Source organism: Mesoplodon mirus (assembly GCF_964341445.2).
Source record: "Mesoplodon mirus genome assembly, chromosome: X".
NCBI lineage: Eukaryota > Metazoa > Chordata > Mammalia > Artiodactyla > Ziphiidae > Mesoplodon > Mesoplodon mirus.
Genome location: NC_138981.1, coordinates 100,543,955 through 100,566,078, shown reverse-complemented (window position 1 = coordinate 100,566,078; position 22,124 = coordinate 100,543,955).

The following is a 22,124-nucleotide window of genomic DNA, read 5'->3' as shown; positions in this document are numbered from 1 at the left end:
TCCCACCTCACTTTGGTAGGATTCTCAGAGTTCTTCAAACCTAAGATCAAGCAATTTTGGTGCAACTCATTTCAGTAATGTAACTTCTCAATTGTGGCCCTTTCTTGCCAATCCTGTTCCCTGGGCACTCAACCTGGTCCACTGGAGTAACTGAAAAGGATCTTATGGTGCTTTCCTGGGGCAGGCCCCTCCCTCCATGTCCTCTGCCTGCCTCTTGTTTGTATAAAAGCTGTAGTCTCCCAGACCTTCCCTGGGTCACAAAAGCCTGGCTCAAGAATTAATAATTGAAAGGATGTGAACATGTAGTGACAAAAATACAATTGGGCCAGGAGAACCGGTAAGAATTTAAACAGTAGATCAGCCATATGGCAGTCACAGAGTCTTTAGTTCCTACCTGAAGTACCTAGATAACAGTATCTGATGCACATTTCCTAAGTTGTTTTGCAGACACTAAAACTCCCACCAAATGGAAGGCATTAACTACTTGATGACCATGAGCATGCACTCAGCCCCCAGACTTAATGGAGCCTAAGGATTGATCATGTTAACCCCTGTGACACTTTCCTGTTACCTCACCATCAACCAATCAAAATTGTGCATGGGTCGATCACATACTCTGAGACTCCCCTCCCTCACCCTGCCCTTAAAAACTTCCCTGAAATCCATCAAGGAGTTTGGGATTTTTGAGTATTAGCTGCCCTGGATTCCTTGTCTGGCACCTTTCAGTAAATGCTGCAACTTTCCTTCAGCACAATCTGGTGTCAGTAGATTGGCTTTACTGTGCTTGAGCGAGTGGACCCAAGTTTGGTTTGGTAACACTGGCAGTCTATTTGAATGGTCCTTAGACTTATGTATTCCTGTCCCTGAGCAGTTTGATTGAGCCCTCTCTCAGTTTTTGCCCTGTTTTCTGCTCTAGCTCCTGCCTTGCTTGATCCACTTCCCTTTCTCCTTCTCCTATGCTCTCTCAGCAATGGCCTTAGCCCTGCTCTTCATGTCTTGTCTCTCCTCTGTCAACTCCCAGAGCTTCCCAGGGTACTCTGAACCATCTACCTCTCCAATGATCACACCTGCTTTAGTCTACCCCATTTTTGGCTGAAAACAAAAGGTAATATCCATGTCTGCTTTGTGATCATCTGGAGGGATGAAGATGATTCCACCTTTATAAAAATTGTAAAGTAAAAGATGGTGTTGCAGATAATTTTTTAAACAGTAATTCGGACTGCCTGTTCTCTTGATCTTGTAAACATATACCAATAAAACCTGCAAACACAGGAATAAAAAAACATAATATAGTTAACAATTCAAATAAATCCCTCTGTGCCTAGGGCTTTTCAAACATATGTTATTTTACTGTCGGCTTGCCCAGCTAGGTGCCTCCATTCTCTGCTTCCTGTTAACTGCATTTTGCTTTTTTTTTTTTTTTTGAGAATTTCCCAAATTCCTTTCCTTGCCTTATTTCTAAAAGCCTGAATTACCATTTAAATTACATCTCAAAGCAACCAATTGTGTTTCCTCTGAAGCATAGCTGGCAAAGTGAGTGGGCAGGTTCTGGGGCAAATCCCACTGGGAGCTCGCTGCCTTTCCCCTCCTTGGGTACATTTATCCAAATGAAATCACATTAAGGTAAACATGAAAGACATTCTTGAGGGTCAGGGCATACAAAAACTTGCAGCCTAAAGGGCTTATGCAAAAATTGGAAAGGAAAAATGCTTTGGGCTGAAGATGGTGATTTAGGGGAGGAGGTTTCAGGTGTAGATGGTCTGTATGTAATCCTCAGCTAAGGAGTTCTCAGTATTTTCCCCATCATCCTACAACCCACTGCATCCTTTGTGGGCACTGCCCACTGCCCTGCCCACTTTGCAGCAAAGGAATTGGGGGAACTTTGGTGAAGTAATTAATGGAATATTAAGCTGATATGAAAAGAATAAGGTAGGGGCTTCCCTGGTGGCGCAGTAGTTGAGAGTCCGCCTGCCGATGCAGGGGACACGGGTTCGTGCCTCGGTCCGGGAAGATCCCACATGCCGTGGAGCGGCTGGGCCCGTGAGCCATGGCCTCTGAGCCTGCGCATCCGGAGCCTGTGCTCCGCAACGGGAGAGGCCACAACAGTGAGAGGCCCGCATACCGCAAAAAAAAATAAAAATAAGGTGGATCCATATGTGCTGATATTTAAAAACTTTCAGAAAATATTGCGAAAATGAAAAGGGGAAGAGGTTTTTATCTGTATCTATACATTTTATGCTGATGATACATAAAATGATACATTTTATGCTTTAAAACCCTAAAGACTGTAAATAGCATGTGAATGTAAAGGCATTCAAAAGAAGTGAAGATAGGGTTTCCCTGGTGGCGCAGTGGTTGAGAGTCCGCCTGCGGATGCAGGGTACGAGGGTTCGTGCCCCGGTCTGGGAAGATCCCACATGCCGCGAAGCGGCTGGGCCCGTGAGCCATGGCCGCTGAGCCTGCGCGTCAGGAGCCTGTGCTCCACAACGGGAGAGGCCACAACAGTGAGAAGCCTGCGTACCGCAAAAAAAAAAAAGAAGTGAAGATAAGGCCAGCAGGATATTTATAATGATGTTGGCTACCTTTGGTAAGGGATGTTGACAGGTGTTGATGGGGATTTTCATCTCTCATTTTATATACTTCGAAAAATTTAACAATAAACGAGGGTTATTTTTGTAACATACGGAAGAATAAAGAAAAGGAAAATGATTTCAGGATTGGAGATGAGACCAGTGTGATCCTCATAAGCCTCGCCCTTGAATCTTCTATTCTCATCCACCAACACAAATTCAAAATTGCTTAGGCTACAAAGGGCCAATTCAGTTCCTCAGAGAGTCCAGGCTTTCACATGTGCTTTCCTTTCAGCCTAGAGTATCCTCCTCCTTCTCCTATTTTCACATGGTTAATTTCTTCTTGTCCTGCTGTTTCTGCTTAGCTGTCACCTCCTCCAGAAAGGCGGCCCCCCATTCCACTCCACACCATCTTCCTCCATTCCTTCATCCATCTGCCTGCAAGGCAGGGCTGAATCAAGAACCAGGGTGAGCATGCTGTCAGTTAGCCCAGTTAAATAGCCAGTGAAAGGGAAAGTAATAAGTTCAAGGAACTATTGCTACCGAACCAAAACTTGGGTCTGCTCACCCACACACTGTAAAGTCAATCTACTGACACCAGTTGGTGGTGAAGGAAAGTGTAGGGTTTACTGCAGGATGCCAAGCAAGGAGTTCAGGGCAGCTAATGCTCAAAACACCCAAGCTCCTCAATGGGTTTCAGGAAAGCATTTTTAAAGGCAAGGAGAGGAGGGGACTTGCAGGGCAAGTGATCAGCTCATGCACAATTCTCTGATTGGTTGATGGTGAGGTAACATGGTGGTGTCACAGGGGTTAACATTATCACTCCTCGGGCTCCAGTAGGTCTGGGGCCTACATGCTCATGGTCATCAAGTAGTTAACCTCTTCCCCTTGGTGGGAGTTTTAGCATCAGCAAGACAACTCAGGAAAGGTGCATCAGATACTGTTATCTAGGTACTTAAGAGAAGAGCTAAAGCAGAGGACATGGGGGAGGGGTCTGTCCCGGGAAGGCCCCCTAGGGTCCTGATCCATTAAGCTATAAGAGAAGAGTTATACTTCTAAGGTGAGTTGCCCCCAAATGCCTGCTCTCAACAAATCCATATCGAGCTCCCAGAGAACCTCAGCATTTGCCATTACAGCACTTACCATTCAGCATTGTAATTATCTGCTTGTCTGTGTGCCTCACTAAAATGCAAGTGATATGGGACTGTAAGGGAAGCCTGTCTATCTCATTCTCCACTGTAACTCAGAATTAGCACAACAGATGCAAAATATTTGTCTTGGCTCAAGCTGTTATAACAAAATACCATAAACTGGGTGGTTTAAGCAATAAACATTTATTTTTCACAGTTCTGGAGGTTGTAAGTCTGAGATCAGGGTGCCATTGGGGTCAAATCCTTGGAGAGAGCCCTTTTCCTGGTGGCAGAAGGCTGACTTCTCGTATCCTAACATGGTTGAAAGGAAGCGAGCTAGCTCTCTGGCTTCTTCTTATAAGGACACTGATCCAACTGATGAGGGTTCTACTCTCATGACCTAATTACCTCCCAAAGGCCCCACTTCCTAATACCATCACACTAGGATTAGGGTTTCAACATATGAATCTTGAGGGGACACATTCAGTCCATAACAATCTTCATACATGGGATAGATGGGTAAATCACAAAGGTCAGAGACTTACTCAAGAGGAGTTTGTAGATAGAAAAAGTCTGTATCCTTTACTCTAGAGACTGTAGATTCTCCTAATCATAGGACTGAGAGAACTTAAGAGGAACAAAACACTGGGAACCAAACACAGCTTTTAGTGGGAAAAATTAAGTTTCCTTTCTCTGAATAGATGATTCCCTTGACATAGATGATTCCCATGATTCTTAGCGTTAACACTACAGACATCTTGGGCTGGATAATTCTATGTTGTAGGGGACTGTTGTGTGCATTGTGGGATGTTTAGCAGGATCCCTCCCTTCTACCCACTGGATACCAGTAACACAACTCACCAAGTTGTAACAACCAAAGTCTTACCAAATATTGTCTGGAAGGCAAAATCACTGGCATAGAGCTTTCACATATATAATAGAGAAGTGCTGGGTAAAGGAGACAACACTTGCATGCTCATATGCAGCCCCTTTTTGACATATGATTTGAGCCTTACAAGCAGAAGGGTCCCAAATGAGTGATTATGATTACTGGGTAGGTAAGGGCATGGGCCAAGAGTCTTACCTTAAGTGACAAAAGGGTTAATGTATACTCAACCTTTACTAAGCATTCCTAGGTTTGAAACTCAGTTCTAATTATTCTCAAGTGATTCTGAAGGTTCATGACACATAGTCATTTGTCAGTGTTCTGGGGCATGAAATTGGACCGTGTCCTCTCTGTAGCTGGTGTGTGGAGGTGATTTACTTAGCTAGTAAGTGAAACTACCTGATCAGCTACCACAGACATCATTTTCTTTTTCTTTAAATGCCTGCTTTTTAAACACAGCTTTGTTGTTCTCTATTGGAAACGGATGACACAGCAATGTTTAGGAATAGGCTGGGGCAAAGTAGCTTTCTTGTCCAAAGGTTGTACAGAGAATGCCAATTTCCAAGTAATGGTGATGAAAGTGAAGCGATCTAAGAGCATGGTGGCTTAAAATATTGGTAGACTTTAAGAGCTTTATGAATTATTTTAGACTGTATTTATAGGATTGTTAAAGACCCAAAGCGTTCCCTTAAAATTTTCAGTCATACTTCACTACATTTTATCCCCATAGCTTATCCCCATATTATATGCTAGAGTGGTATTCATGAATTTGAAAATCTGCAAAGATCTCAAGAAATAGCCCTCAAAATTCTAAGGAGCTCCTAAAATTTACAGGTCTCACATGTGTCTCTTCTTCTCTATGCCCCAAATCAAATTGCCACCAGCTGGATGACTACTTGCCTCCTTAATGCCACTGTTGGGGGAGGGGAAATTTCCCTTCTTTCCCCTCTTAGTTCTTTTGGCCGGCAATTAAAATGGCATAAGGCAGACTAATGGGGAAAATTAAATTTATTACATGTGCATGGGAAATTCACATAAATATCAAGAATCGCAAAGACATCAAGGCAAGGTGAGATATATATATTCTGGATTAAGGAGAAGGAGGTAGGGGTCTGAGGCTTCAAGGGGAAATAAGGTAATTCACAGGAAGATAAAGAATTAATGTTTGGTAAACAAATGTTTTCTGGGTCATCCAAAGGCAATGGGACACAGAGAGTACTTTGATCAAATGGGCTTTGTTAGGTTCCTCTCTTTCTACCATACTTAATACTTTACTATAGTTATCTATGGTGATAACTTCTTCCTGGACAGGCCTCCTATCTTAAATTCTTTTAGGCAGTTAGGGGGAAGCTCAAAAGTTCTTCCTGAGTTTTTTGGGGCTTGGTTGTTTTCAGCTTAAAATAATCTTCATGCCAGAGTGGCACCTCTTGGGGCAGCCTGCCCTGAGCTCCATCACCACCAAGTGTGCTTCCTCACGTAAACAAATATATTCCCTAAGTGATATTCAGATTATGTAACTCCCCTATTCCCAAGCCTGTATGTAGTATATCACCCCTATAGCATGTCAAATCCAAACAATAATTTTGCTTGTGAGTGAACTTTTAGGCTCTGCATCCAAAGTCTCCACTCCATGATTTCCCATCCCTTATTTTTCTGAACATTCTCATTCAGTTCTTCACTGTGGTCTCCTTTTCCTAAACCTAGATTCTTTCCCGCTACCTCCACATTGTCCATCAGGCCAGGAGAGGTCCAGTTAAAGAGCTCTCTTTACTTCCTGTCTGCCATACCACATTACTTCTTGCCTTACACATGATACGTAAGACTCACTACCATGAAAATGCCATGTGGTATGAACTAAAAGAGCATAGCTTGTGGAATCAGACAGACTGAGGTTTCAATCCATTTCTGCTACTTATCACGTATGTAAGATTGAGCAAGTTACTTCATTCATCTCTAAAATCCTCACGTTTGTTGTGAGAATTATGAGAATTGATTATCTAACCCACCCCCACACACTTGCTACCTCAAACTGACTTTGCTTTTCATTTTCCCCACTATTCTTACTTCAGTCAATGGCATCTGGTACCTCATTTTAGAATCTTCCTATCACAAAGTCCTATCAATTCTACCACCTATTATCTTACATATACTCCCATCTCTCCATCCATACTATTACCATTCTTCCTTCATATCTTGCCTAGACCACATTAGTCTCCTAAGTGGTCTTCTTCCTTTCATCCTTCCTATCCCCAATCAATTCTCCTTACAGCTTCCAAGGTGATCTTAAATAAAAAAGATTAATTCAATTGTATTCATTACCTGTGTAAAACCTTCCAATGGCTTCTACATGAATTTAGGATACAAACCACATTTTTTATCATGGCCTTCAAGATCCCAAGTAATTTAGCCCCAGACTACCACTCTGGCCTCATTTCCTACCAGTTTTCTCTGTCTCACACCAATAACTCCCCATTCCTGGATTATAACTGGTCTCCCTGCTTCCACTCTTACCCCCCTTCAATCCATTCTTCACACAGCAGCCAGAGTAATCTTAGAATTCATAAAAAGATAAAGAGGGATATATGTTTCTATCTACCAATTCGACCTCTAAAATATATTTTGAGTTCATCTACTTCTTTCCATTTGCACCCTGGTTCCAGCTATCATCATCTCTCACTGGAATTTCTACAATAGATTCTTAACAGGTCTTCCTACTGTTTGACTTGACCCTCTCCAAGTCATTCTCCACACAGCAACTAGCATGATATTTTGATAGTTCATTATGATCATCTCTCTCCCCTATTTAAGACTCTTCAGTAGCTTTCCATTGACTTAATCAGTACAGCTGAATGGTTAAAGAATTGGGCTCTAGAGAAAAACTGGCTGGATTTTAATCCAAGCTCCACCACTTACTAGCTGTAGAACCTTGGAAAAGTAACTCCTCTAAAACTGAGTTTACTCACCTGCAAAAAGGAACCAATAACAGTAACCTACTTCTTAAGGTTATTGTGAATCTTATACATAATACACATTCAGTAAAAGTGATTTGTTATTACTGTTGTTAACAATTCAAAATCTTTAAATAGGGCTTACAGAGTCCTGCAAAATCTCATTCCTACTTACCTTGCCAGCTTCCTCTTTTGCTATTTCTCCCTTTGCTCACTATGCTCTACCACTTTGGCCATCTTTCAGGCTCTCAGAGTAGGCCAGTAGTTCTCACACTTTAGATCAGAATCTTCTGGAGGGCTTGTTAAGACACAGATGGCTAGGCTTTACCCCCAAAGTTTCTCATTAAGTAGGTCTAGGGTGGGGCCTGATAATTTGCATCTCTAATAAGTTTCCAGATGATGCTGATGCTGCTGGTTTGGGGACCACACTTTGGGAACCATTACAATAGCATTCTTTCTTGCCTCAGAGCCCCCAAACACATACAAACCTTTACCCTGGTCATATATCAAGTGTAAACTTTAACAATCCTTCTTATGAAAGGCTTCCCTTGACCTTCCAGACTAAGCTAAATACTCTTGATGTATTTTTCATAGCATGCATAGTACTTGTAATTAGTTACTTGTGTAATTATTTTTTGACTTAAAAAACATATGCCAAACTGCCTCATGAAGGCAAGGACCCTGTATGTTGTCTTGAAGTCTTATCTCCAGAGCCTGGCACACTCTTGGCTCATAGCAGACACTCAACAAATTTTGTTGAATAAATTTTTAATGAACAATTGTATTCTATATGTAAAAAAAATAATGGTTAAAGTCACTCAGTGATGCTGTTTCCCTTCACAAATATTCAACCTTTTCTTTCTGAGACTATCTCAGCTTGCTTGTACTTTCTCCAATCACTACCTTTTGGCCACAGATTCTTCCCTCTTTCAATGCCCTTACCTGTTCCCTAACCAAATATAGGGCTTTCAATTCAAACTATACCTTAAAATCACCTGAAGAGCTTTCCAAAATGTACAAGGTCCCACATATCTGACCAATTGAATCAGAATTTCTACATTTTTTTTTTCTAAAACTCAGGAGAAATACCAGAGTTCTTTTTTTTTTTAATTTATTTTATTTTTAAATTTATTTATTTATTTTGCGCTGTCCTGGGTCTTCGTTTCTGTGCGAGGGCTTTCTCTAGTTGTGGCAAGCGGGGGCCACTCTTCATCGCGATGCGCAGGCCTCTCACTATCGTGGCCTCTCCTGTTGTGGAGCACAGGCTCCAGATGCGCAGGCTCAGAAGTTGTGGCTCACGGGCTCTAGAGCTCAGGCTCAGTAGTTGTGGCTCACGGGCCTAGATGCTCCGTGGCATGTGGGATCTTCCCAGACCAGGGCTCGAACCCGTGTCCCCTGCATTAGCAGGCAGATTCTCAACCACTGCGCCACCAGGGAAGCCCTCTACATTTTTTAAATAGAACTTCTGCATATTTAAAAAATTTCCTCATATGATTCTGATGCACAATAAGAGTTGAAAAGCACTATGCATGAATGAGTCTCCTCTCGAAGTAAAAATATTTGTGTACATGTTGATGGTTCTGCAACAATACCAGCCACATGGTTGGCATTCATCTTATAAACTCTGAAAAAGGCATTTGTTTTGCTGCCTTCATTGCAAGTTCCTAGATCTGTGTTTCTCAAATTGTGATCTATAGACCTCTGCATCAATATGGCCTGGTATTCTTGTCAAAAATACATGCTCCTGGGCCCTACCTCAAACCCATTGATTCAGAATCTTGGGTGGGGCATGTGGGTCAGGGCCAGGAATCTGGGTAATTTCAAATCAGTTTCCTGAGTGATCCTGATGCACAGTAATGTACAAGTACCACTGCACCAAAGAGTAGTAGGGCATAGCGAAAGAAAAAGAAATAGCCAAGCTTCTACTCAAGATATAAAATTGAACACATGCATTCACAGGCTATAAATTAAGTAAATCTATAACAATGGAACCAATACCAGCCCTCTGATTGGTCAGAGCAGTGAATTCCAATCACAAAGGAACTATGTTTGACAAGGCATATTGGCAGTCATTTTAAGACAAAGGGCTGGTAGGAGAAAAGAGAATAAAAGGCTGCCCTTAGACCACTATCCATGGGTAGCAGGGGAGAAGGTGTGTGAATGGGGTAAGAGCAGGGAGCAAGCAAGAGGGGTAGATTTCATAAGTAGATCTACCAAATGACAGCAGCTGTGATTTGAATACAGCTATACCAAGTCCTAGATCTCATACTCTTAATCCCTATAGCAGTGATTCTCAAATGTCACTGGGTATCAGAACCACTTGAAGGCCTGTTAAACACAGACTCCTGGGAACCCCAGGGTTTCTGATTAATTAATCTGGTGGTGGGACCTGAGACTGCATTTTAAATAAGTTTTCAGCTGATACTGATGCTACTGGTCTGGAGATCACATTTTAAGAACCATTGCTCTACAGTGTTCATGCTTTTGTTCATATTGTTGTTTCTTTCTGATCTGCCCTTCTCCCCAATCAATGACAGTGGATCCTGACCATCCTTCAAGGCACAGCTCCATACAGCCTTCTCTATAAAGCCTTCCCTGATCTCATGTCCTCTACCTGCAAGAACTATAATGTCTTCTGTGTCTATGGGATGGGATATGAGGAGTTGGCAATTCTGGAACACTAAGGGGCAATGGGTGCAGGGAGGGAGGGTTCTAAGGTTTGCAAAGATATTTTTCCAGTGAGTTCCATGCATTGCACTTGTGGTTGTTCTAAAAACATTGTAAACTGGGTGACCCCAAAACAAAGCCATCAATACTTGTGTTTAGAACAGTGAAACCAAGCCATTCAGCAAACATGACTCAGGAGGAGAACTGGCAACCATTTCAAGATAGGGGACTAGAAGGAAGAGGAGGTAAACAACTGGACAAATGGATATCTACAGAAAGGAAATAATGGGAATAGTAATACCTACTCAGGAGGCTTTCTCTGCCCAAGGTCAGAGGAGAATACCCTAATTGAGTATGCACAGAAAAGAATATTACAACAGAGCAGAATGGAGGTGAGGACAAATTTGAGGTCCCTGATATACAGGTAATAAGTGATAGACCTGGGATTTTAACTCATTTCCATCTCACTCTAAATACCATACATATAACATCTACAGCATTCTCTCAAAGGGTGGTTCATGACCCACTGTCATCAGAATTACTTAGGGGACCTAATAAAATAGTAAGTCCCTACATCTCTCCACCAGAGAGTTCAATTCAATAAACTAACGCCCAGAAGTCTGAATCTTAATAAGTCCCTCCACATGACTGTGGTATAGATGGTGGATAAAACACATATTGACAAATAATATCAATCTCTAGTTTGCTTCACATGAAGACAAGGAATGTTTCATTTGCAGAAGAAAAAAATGTATTGGGAGTGGGGGGTGGGGAAGGTCTGGGGATTGGAGAAATGGCTCTGGGGGGGACAAAAAGGAGCTCAACAGGTTGAAATCTCTAGGAGGAGCTAGATTTTAAGGAAGAATTTTAAAACCAGAACTTTTCAAAAGAGAAATCTGCTACCTGAAGAATTCACGAGTTTTATCCTTACTGGAGATGTTACAGTAAAGGTGACAGAGGCATTTTCTGGGCTGTTGAAAATCAGTATTTCTCAGTATAGATAATGATCCACTTGTATCTTTATCATCTAAGGGTACCTTTTTACCAAGGTAGATTGGGCTCCATCCAAAATCTACTGAATCAAAATCTCTAGGGGGTGGAGCCTTTTCAAGAACTACCCAGATAATTCTGATACAGTTGGACCATGGTTTACATTTTTAAGAGAAAAACTGTTAAAGAGGTTAAGTTCATATGCTTTGCATGAAATGGAATTGAGTTTAAATTTTTGGACAAAGACCTTATCTAATCTAGCACTGAGAGTAAATTCAGTAAGAGGTGAACAAGAGATTGAATGGGGGAGATAGGAGCCTTGGCACATCCTAGATCAGTGTTTTTCCATATAATTTGGCATTGACAGTCAAGAAGTGGTAGCTAAACATTTGTGTTTTTTAATCTCCCCAGAGGATTCCAGTGTACTGCAGATGTTGAAAACCACTATTCATGAATACTGTCTATCTCTAGAGTTAAAAGTAGTTTGATCAAGGATCACCTGCATCAGAATCATCTTGGGAAGATTATTGGAAATGCAGATTGCTGGGCTTTACCCAACACCTAATAAGGCTAAATTCCTGAGAGGGAAGGCCCAAGAATTTCCATTTTAAACAAGCTCCCCACGTTATCCTTATAAATGCTAAAGTGTAAGAACCACAGCTCAATACATAATTCTATGTCTTCAGCTTCCTTTGCATCTCAGAGTTTATTTCTGTCTTTGGTGCTACAAAGTGAATTCAGTAAATTTCATTGACCAATTGACTGGTACAGCTGGAATTGTCAAATTGTATATTTTACCAAATATAATTACTAAATGAGATTTTCATTTGCTTCTATTTATAGTCAACAAAAGGTCTTTTAAGAAATTCATTCAACAAATGTGTACAATCACTATGGAGAACAGTATGGAGGTTCCTTAAAAAATTAAAACAGAGCTACCAAATGATCCTGCAATCCCACTCCTGGGCATATATCTGGAGAAAATCATAATTCAAAAAGACACATGCGGGCCTCCCTGGTGGCGCAGTGGTTGAGAGTCCGCCTGCCGATGCAGGGGATACGGGTTCGTGCCCCGGTCTGGGAGGATCCCATATGCCGCGGAGCGGCTGGGCCCGTGAGCCATGGCCGCTGGGCCTGCGCGTCCGGAGCCTGTGCTCCGCAACGGGAGAGGCCACAACAGTGAGAGGCCCGCATACCGCAAAAAGAAAAAAAAAAAAAAAAAAAAAAAAGACACATGCACCCCAATGTTCATTGCAGCACTACTTACAATAGCCAAGACATGGAAACAACCTAAAGGTCCATCAACAGGTGAAAGGATAAAGAAGATGTGGTATATATACACAATGGAATATTACTCAGCCATAAGAATGAATGAAATAATGCCATTTGCAGCAACATGGATGGACCTAGAGATTATCATACTAAGTGAAGTAAGCCAGACAAAGATAAATATTGTATAATATCACTTATATGTGGAATCTAAAACAAACGAACAAACAAAAAAGATACAAATGAACTTATTTCCAAAACAGGACTCACAGACATAGAAAACAAACTTATGGTTACCAAAGGGGAAAGGGGGGTGGGGGTAGGGAAAAATTAGGAGGTTGGGATTAAAATATACACACTACTATATATAAAATAGATAACCAACAAGGACCTACTGTATAGCACAGGTAATTATATTCAATATTTTGTAATAACCTATAAGGGAGGAGAATCTGAAGAATATATATATAAAACTGAATTGCTGTGTTGTACACCTAAAACTAACATGATATTGTAAATCAACTATGCTTCAATAAAAATAATACATTTTAAAAATAAAAATAAATAAAAATTTTAAAAAACAAAAATAATTTTTAAAAGAAATTCATTCAAGAGAAATAAAAGGAAAAAATATATGCAGTAGTTTTTCTTTGAAATAATTAAAACACCTTTTTTAAAGGGTGGAATTAGTTGTTAGGGGATGTAGATATATTTAGTTTTCCCAATTCTTAACTCATCTAGATGAAAACAATTTCTAGAAATAAGTTTGTGTGAAGGACATGGGGATAAAGCCCATTGTGACATTTAAACCAAAAAACAAATGCCAAATTTAGCAGATTATCTGGGTGTTGCTAAACATGTGTGTATTTTACATCTGGATTTTTTCACACAGATGTTTTATCAGCACATTAACCTGGTCATCATAAAATACTAAGATTCAAGATTGCTATAATGGCCTAGTTATTTAACTAAAGTGCTTTTTAAAAAATATCTATTTTTTTTCACAGAATACTATAAATTCTCCAAAATCATATCTAAGCAAAAGATTATCTAAAGGCTCTGGGAATATCATTATCATAATTATTTTCTCTTACTGTTTATAATTATAGTCTCTCAAACCATTTCTAATATGTTTCTATGGATTTTCAGCACATTTTCAAATACAAATGGGCTTTCCCAAGAAAATGCTTACTCATGAAATCATAACTTCAGATTTATATGTTCAGAGATACAGCCAACAATCCTACTGCCATTTTATCCCTTGCTCTGGCATAAACCTCACAAAGACAGAACTCTCAGTGGCACTGTGAGACCTGGGATCAATGACCTGTTTTAGGCCCATCCCTTACCCTATCTGCCTCTTTCTAATGCCACAGGGCAGATAGATAGCCCAAGGGAATCACCTCTGCCTCAAGCCTGCCTTACCAGTATAACACTCTTATCTCAGTCTTGACCTGCTCAAATATATCATCCAATGCCTACTGAGTCACATATCCTTTCCTGTGTGTCTGTGTGTGTGATCATGTTATGCTTTGAGCAGGAGGTCCTGGAGGAAGGAAGTACCACTGTCACCATCAGCAGCAGCAGTATGTGTTGAGTATAATACTAGGTACTTTACACATATTTCCTATAATCCTCAAAACTGAATTATAAGCATAGAAACTGTATTATTACCTCATCACACAGTTGCAGAGACAAACGGTCAGAACAATTAAGCAACTTATCCAAGATCAGAGTCAGTGATCTTGAAAAGCCAGAACTTTGACTGAGTATTATCTTTGGTTAGTACTATATTTAAGCAAATGTTCAAGGGAAGCATTCTAGCATGGTACTGAACAGCACTGGCTCTGGAGCTACATTGACTGCATCTAAATCCAGACTTTATCAATCATTGACTGTGTAATCTTGGGCAAGTTAACCTTAAACTTTCACACTCCTAGACAAATTTTAGACCCCTTTTTAGAGCTTAAAATATTTCTCCAGACATATATTGTTCCCTATTTCAAATGCATATCATCAGCATTCCTTTTAAATGGCCTTTTTCAAATTTGCTAATTTATGACTATGAGATGTCCCCTCCCCTTCTTGGGAAGAACATCAGCAACCAAACCAATTAAGTGGCTCTTAATGATTAATGAATCACATTGGATTCCTACCTTCATGAAATCTACCTGCAGTGTCTCCTCAGTTTTACCCCATGAGGGGGAATATCATCCTGTAAGAAGTTTTTCAATCACTGTCCTCAGGTTGACCTCTGATTACTGTTAAGTACACATATAAGACACTGAAAGAAACCAAAGATGACACAAATAGGTGGGGAGAAATACCATGTTCTTGGATTGGAAGAATCAATATTGTGAAAATGACTATACTAACCAAAGCAATCTACAGATTCAATGCAATCCCTATCAAGCACCCAGTGGCATTTTTCAAAGAACTAGAACAAAAAATCTTAAAATGTGTATGGAGACACAAAAGACCCCGAATAGCCAAAGCGATCTTGAGGGAAAAAAATGGAGCTGGAGGATTCAGACTCCCTAACTTCAGACTATACTACAAAGCTAAGTAATCAAGACAATATGGTACTGGCACAAAAACAGAAACATAGATCAATGGAACAGGAAAGCCCAGAGGTAAACCCACATACCTACTGTTGACTAATCTGTGACAGAGGAGGCAAAGATATACAATGGAGAAAAGACAGTCTCTTCAATAAGTGGTGCTGGGAAAACTGGACAGCTACATATAAAAGACTGAAATTGGAACACTCCCTAACACCACACACAAAAATAAACTCAAAATGGATTCGAGACCTAAATGTAAGACCGGACACTATAAAACTCTTAGAGGAAAACATAGGAAGAACACTCTTTGACATAAATCACAGCAAGATGTTTTTTGATCCACCTCCTAGAGTATTGGAAATAAAAACAAAAATAAACAAATGGGACCTAATGAAACTTCAAAGCTTTTGCACTGCAAAGGAAACCATAAACAAGATGAAAAGGCAACCCTCAGAATGGGAGAAAATATTTGCAAATGAATCAACAGACAACGGATTAATCTCCAAAATATATGAACAGCTCATACAGCTCAATATTAAAAAAACAAACAATCCAATCCAAAAATGGGCAGAAGACCTAAATAGACATCTTTCCAAAGAAGACATACAGATGATCAAGAGGCACATGAAAAGCTGCTCAACATCACTAATTATTAAAGAAATGCAAATCAAAACTACAATGAGGTATCACCTCACACCAGTTACAATGGGCATCATCAGAAAATCTGCAAACAACAAATGCTGGAGATGGTATGGAGAAAAGGGAACCCTCTTGCACTGTTGGTGGGAATGTAAATGATACAGCCACTATGGAGAACAGTATGGAGGTTCCTTAGAAAACTAAAAATAGAATTACCATATGACCCAGCAATCCCACTACTGGGCATATACCCAGAGAAAACCATAATTCAAAAAGACACATGCACCCCAATGTTCATTGCAGCACTATTTACAATAGCCAGGTCTTGGAAGCAACCTAAATGCCCATTGACAGACGAATGGTTAAAGAAGATGTAGTACATATATACAGTGGAATAATACTCAGCCATAAAAAAGGAATGAAATTGGGTCATTTGTAGAGATGTGGATAGACCTAGAGACTGTCATACAGAGTGAAGCAAGTCAGAAAGAGAAAAACAAATATCGTATATTAACGCATATATGTGGAATCTAGAAAAATGGTACAGGTGAACTGGTTTGCAAGGCAGAAATGGAGACATAGGTGTAGAGAACAAACGTATGGACACCAAGGGGGGAAAGTGAGGGGGTGGTGGTGGTGGGATGAATTGTGAGACTGGGATTGATATATATACACTAATATGTATAAAATAGATAACTAATAAGAACCTGCTGTATAAAAAATAAATAAAATTTAAAGAAAAATGTATATATGGAGTCTTTTCAAGTCTAGATATAAGTCTCTATCTATGAATACTCAACTCCCTTTGAATCACTAAATCACAGTATGGTTTTTGTGGGCAATAAATTGTAAAGAAACAGGTGCCAAAATTTCTAATATTCTTTTTTTTTTAATAATTCAAGAACAGTTAAACCATATGTTCCTAGTGACTAATTAACCCTAAATTATCTTCCTGGAAATACTTTGGACAGTGAGCACATAGCTTGTCTACCACAGAACATGAGATTTCGAACCTGTGAAATATTTTATCTGTTTCTTTATTTCTTTTTTAAATTCAAAAGATTATCCTCATTTCACAGTGACAAAAGCTGAAGGTCAAAGAGGCTATGAGTGGTGTATTTGGTTGATGATAGCATTAATATTACTACTAAAGATTATATCGAATATGGTACCCAATGTTCAAGTTACTACTGCTGTGTAACAAATGACCCTAAAACTTAGTGGTTTAAAATAACAAAAATCATTTCATTCTCTCTCATGGGTTTCTGTGAGCCAGTAATTTCAGGAAGGGCTCAGCTGGGTGGTTCAGGCTCAGAGTCTACATGTGACTACTGCCACGTGGTGATTAGAGTTGGAATTGCAGAGGTGCTGAAGCAGGAAGGGGCTGACTGGGCATTCTTTTTCCTTCATGTAGCCTCAGGGCCTTTCCATGTTGCCTCTCCCTTTGGCCTTCCTCTTTGCGCTGCATGGAGCCCTCAAGACACTTAGACTGCTTACATGACAGCTCAGGGCTGCAAGCAAATATTCAAAAGAACCAGGCAGACACTGTGTCACTTTTCATGACCTAGCCTCAGAAGTCACACTGCAACTCTTTTGCTGTAGTTACAAGCTCACCCAGATTAAAGGAGAGGCCACATAGATCTCACTTTTCCAGCAGAGAAGTGTCAACATTACTTTGTAAGAACACGTGGGACAGGAGGTATTGTTGCAGTTATCTTTGGAAAATACAATCTGTCACACTTGGCATCTGTAGTTCTTCATATATTGTTGATTTATGCATCATATTTAAACAAAATGTTTTAAAGTATTTATTTATTTTATTTATTTGGCTGTGTTGGGTCTTAGTTGCAGCAAGCGGCTCTTCATCGCGGCATGTGGGCTTCTCTCTAGTTGTGGTGTGTGGGCTCAGTAGTTGCAGCTCACAGGCTTAGTTGCCCCGCGGCATGTGGAATCTTAGTTACCTGACCAGGGATTGAACCCATGTCCCCTGCATTAGAAGATGGATTCTTAACCACTGGACTACCAGGGAAGTCCCAACAAAATGTTTTCTGATGTCTTGATAATGTATTCATAGAAAAAGTATCATTAAATGGGTAGATATGCTTTCCCACATTCATCCAGGACATTAGAAAAATCTGTTTAGATTAGGAAGACATAGCTAAAGAACCACCATCCACAACTCTCCAAACTTATTTGGTCATGGAGCCCTTTTTATATAACACTTCTATCAACATTTCCTGAAATAGTATTCCATGGAATAGAGCTTGAAAAATTCTTCCATGAACCAACAGTAACAACTTTTTCTAAAGAGTTATAATTGTCATAATTACAAATGACCCATTTTAATAGTGTCAGCATGTCTGTTAATACACTTCTAGTCAAAAATGACAAGAGATGCTATTTCTTCTGTGTTAGCATTATGTATAAATATGTTGCTTCATTTTTGTTGAGATGTGTTGTTGGATGCTATATCTGCCATTGATAAAAGGACTTCCTAATTGAATTTCATATCTTTAGTATTAAACGTGGTTTAGCACGATATCAGTTGGCATTTCCAGTGAAGAAAAAAAAAGGTGAAGATTCATTGCTAAATATCTAACAAGAAACTACCTTTGTGTGTACATAGTTCATTCTACTTCACTTCATTTCATAAATGATAGGCATATCCCCCATCATCCAAAATCTTGGAAATTATTGTTTTATAATAAGTTAATCACAGGGTGTAGATCACAACACTTAAAAGATAGCATGTGAACACATCATTTACTATCCTAGACCAAGTTTAGCTAGAGAATAATTTCAAATGTTTTAATTGATATCCACAATGTATTTTTGTTTGATTAGAGTTTTAAATGAGAGTCAACAGCAATGGTGACCTTCAAATATCCTATTCATTTTAAGACTGCAGTAGATGATTTTAAACCAATTAATTGTAAGCATTATAAGTAAATTAGTTATTAGCATTCATGAATTCTATAACAGCCAATTTGTTCCCAAACCATTGAAGTGCCTGTTTTATAATGTCTTAGAGATGTAACCATAGGAACTAAGTGGTTGCCAATATAAACTTTTATAGTTAATGAGGGTAAGTTTTTACCTTTTTGAATCATTTTGAAATATATACAGAACCCAGGTAATATACCTCAAGGACTATAGTTTTGTTCAAAGTTAAAAAGTTATCTTATAGCTATCCAACCCCTAGAGTTCATTTATTCAAGGTGCATCCACAGAGTACTTGCTTTGTGCCAGGTACTATGTTACATAACATGAAGGATAAAATAGGAAACAAACATGGTTGCTACCATCTAGGAACTTAAAATATAGGAGCAGAGGTACAACATTTACCCAGGTTAGTGTGCAATCAACCAGAATGTATAAAGTATCATAAGGGAGAAATAAACCAAGTTGTTTCCTTATAAAAACATTTTTTGCACAACTGGTAGTGCCTAACACCTCTTACCCCATAAAAGGCTGTGAAAAATGCAAAAAAACAAAAACAACAACAACAAAAAACAAACCACCTGTGATCTACAGTCCTGGCAATATATGTAAATCTATAAAATGGATTAAGGCTTTGATCAAGAAAAGATTATCACTTCTCCCCTCTCTACATCCCTTCCTCCCCTCACCCAGCCCCAACTATAACCCCTCCCTTGGGAGATCTATATTTATTGATACAACTATATCATCTATATCTATCTCCATACCCCAAGGGAGTAGTATGGTATATTTATATGTAAATATTTGTATTTGTATAAATACATATATTTGGTATACTAAAAAGAAATATAGATATGTATCCTATAAATATGGATATTGGATAGGTATATATTTCTATATGGGATAGAAGGAAAGAAGGCAAGTAGAAGAGTCAAAAAAAAGAAAGAGAATGAGACTAGTGTCTTTCTAGAATCAGGGAATTGAATGATACCCAACAGAAGATCCTGAGAATCCTTTCTCACTAACCACTACTACCTAAAAGACAAGACTTCATAATCTCCATTATTTAACTGAGTCAATCACAGCAACAGATTGTTTGTAAATGTTATTGTTTTAATTATGTTAATAATATTTGTCTATATAAAGGACTAGTTATCCAAAATAAAATGAAAAGACAACCTACAGAATGGGAGAAAATAGTTGCAAATGATGCAACCAACATGGGCTTAATTTCCAGAATATACAAAGAGCTCATACAACTCAATGACAAGAAAAACAACCCAATAGAAAAATGCGCAGGGCTAAATAGACATTTCTCTAAAGAAGAAATACAAATGGCCAACAGGCACATGAAAAGATGCTCATCATCACTAATTATTAGAGAAATGCAAATCAAAACTACAATGAGGTATCACCTCACACCAGTGAGAATGGGCATCATCAGAAAATCTACAAATAACAAGTGCTGGAGAGGGTGTGGAGAAAAGGGAACCCTCCTACACTGTTGGGGGAAATGTAAATTGGTCCAGCCACTATGGAAAACAGTATGGAAGTTCATTAAAAAACTAAAAATAGAATTACCATATGATCCAGCAATCCCACTCCTGGGCATATATCCAGATAAAACTAATCCAAAAAGAGACATGCACCCCTATGTTCATAGCAGCACTGTTCACAATAGCCAAAAAGTGGAAACAACCTAAATGTCCATCAACAGATGAATGGATGAAGATGACATGGTACATGTATACAATGGAATGCTAGTCAGCCATAAAAAAGAATGAAATAGTGTCATTTGCAGCAACACAGATGTAACTAGAGATTATCATACTAAGTGAAGTAAGTTAGAAAGAGAAAGACAAATACCATTTATCACTTATATATGGAATCTAAAATATGGCACAAACGAACCTATCTATGAAACAGAAACAGACCCACAGACATAGAGAACAGACTGGTAGTTGCCAAGGGGGAGGGGGTTGGGGGAGGGATGGAGTGGGAGGTTGGGGTGAGCAGATGTAAGCTATTATATATGGAATGGATAAACAACAAGGTCCTACTGCATAGCACAGAGAAATATATTCAGTACCTTATGATAAACCATAATGGAAAAGAATATTAAAAAAGAAGGTGTATATATATATATATATATATATATATATATATATATATATATAACTGAATCACTTTGCTGTACAGCAGAAATTAACACAGCCTTGTAAATCAACTATACTTCAATTAAAAAAAAAAAAGGACTAGCTATCCAAAACACTGACTCACGCATGCTGCTCTACTTCTGCCATATAAGCACAGTCTTGGTGTGTCTCTAAATCTCTAGGTCTTGGAATTGAACTGTAGAACTTTTAGAGGAGAAAATCAATGCACTGGCATAATAGACTTTGCTACCTCTTCCATAGTGTTGGCAGGACAGAGTTAATTCACATTATATTTCCTGCAGTTGAATGCATGTGTTTTGAATCACTTTTTGCCTTGATTTTCATGATAACATAAAAGATATACTCCTTGCAAAAGATAAAATGAAAACAAAACACAAGGATCACAAAGGAGAATAAAGAGTGGCATTCTGTATGATTTGAAACTGTATATTTAAGGAAGTATGCTAATTTTCTGACAAAATGTTAATACTATTAAACTATGGTGTTTAAATGTATTCATAGTCAGCAGAAAACTTTAGAATTCCTAGAGATATAAAACAAAAACCTGACAGCTTTATTAAATCCACTAGGAAAAAAATGTACCCAACTTATATCAACCAACTCTTCTTTCTCAAGTTCTGAGGGTCAATGCATGTGGATTTTGGAGTCGTGTTTCCTACTACTTTGTGGATGGTACTAGCTTATTTTTAAATATAAACACTGGACAGAACAGAGAAGAGGGGAATATGAAAGAGATAAGAAAGCAGCAGAATCAACAATCCATAAAGAAAATGGAAAGGACAGTTCTTGTGACACATAAGTATTAAATGGGTAATGGCAGGAGGTTAAGGAGTGGTGCTGGGGATCGAAAGAGCCTTATGATAAAGGGAAGAATACATTCAATAAATTACCAGCAGAGTATACAATATATTTTATCAAGCTCTGAAGTTGAGATATTTTAAAGTTCTGATTTTTCTTTATCAAAGTTCCATTTAGCAGGATAGTTTTTCCCCTCTAAAATGCTAGTTTTGGGTTTCCCTGGTGGAGCAGTGGTTAAGAATCTGCCTGCCAACGCAGGGCACACTGGTTCCAGCCCTGGTCCGGGAAGATCCCACATTCCGCAGAGCAAATAAGCCCGTGAGCCACAACTACTGAAGCCCGCGCACCACATCTACTGAAGCCTGTGCGCCTAGAGCCCGTGCTCTGCAACAAGAGCAGCCATCGCAATGAGAAGCCTGCACACCACAATGAAGAGTAGCCCCCGCTTGCCTCAACTAGAGAAAGCCCGCGCACAGCAACAAAGACCCAATGCAGCCAAAAGAAAAAAGAAAAAAAAATTGAGGTCTTCACATGACCTTTGCTTCT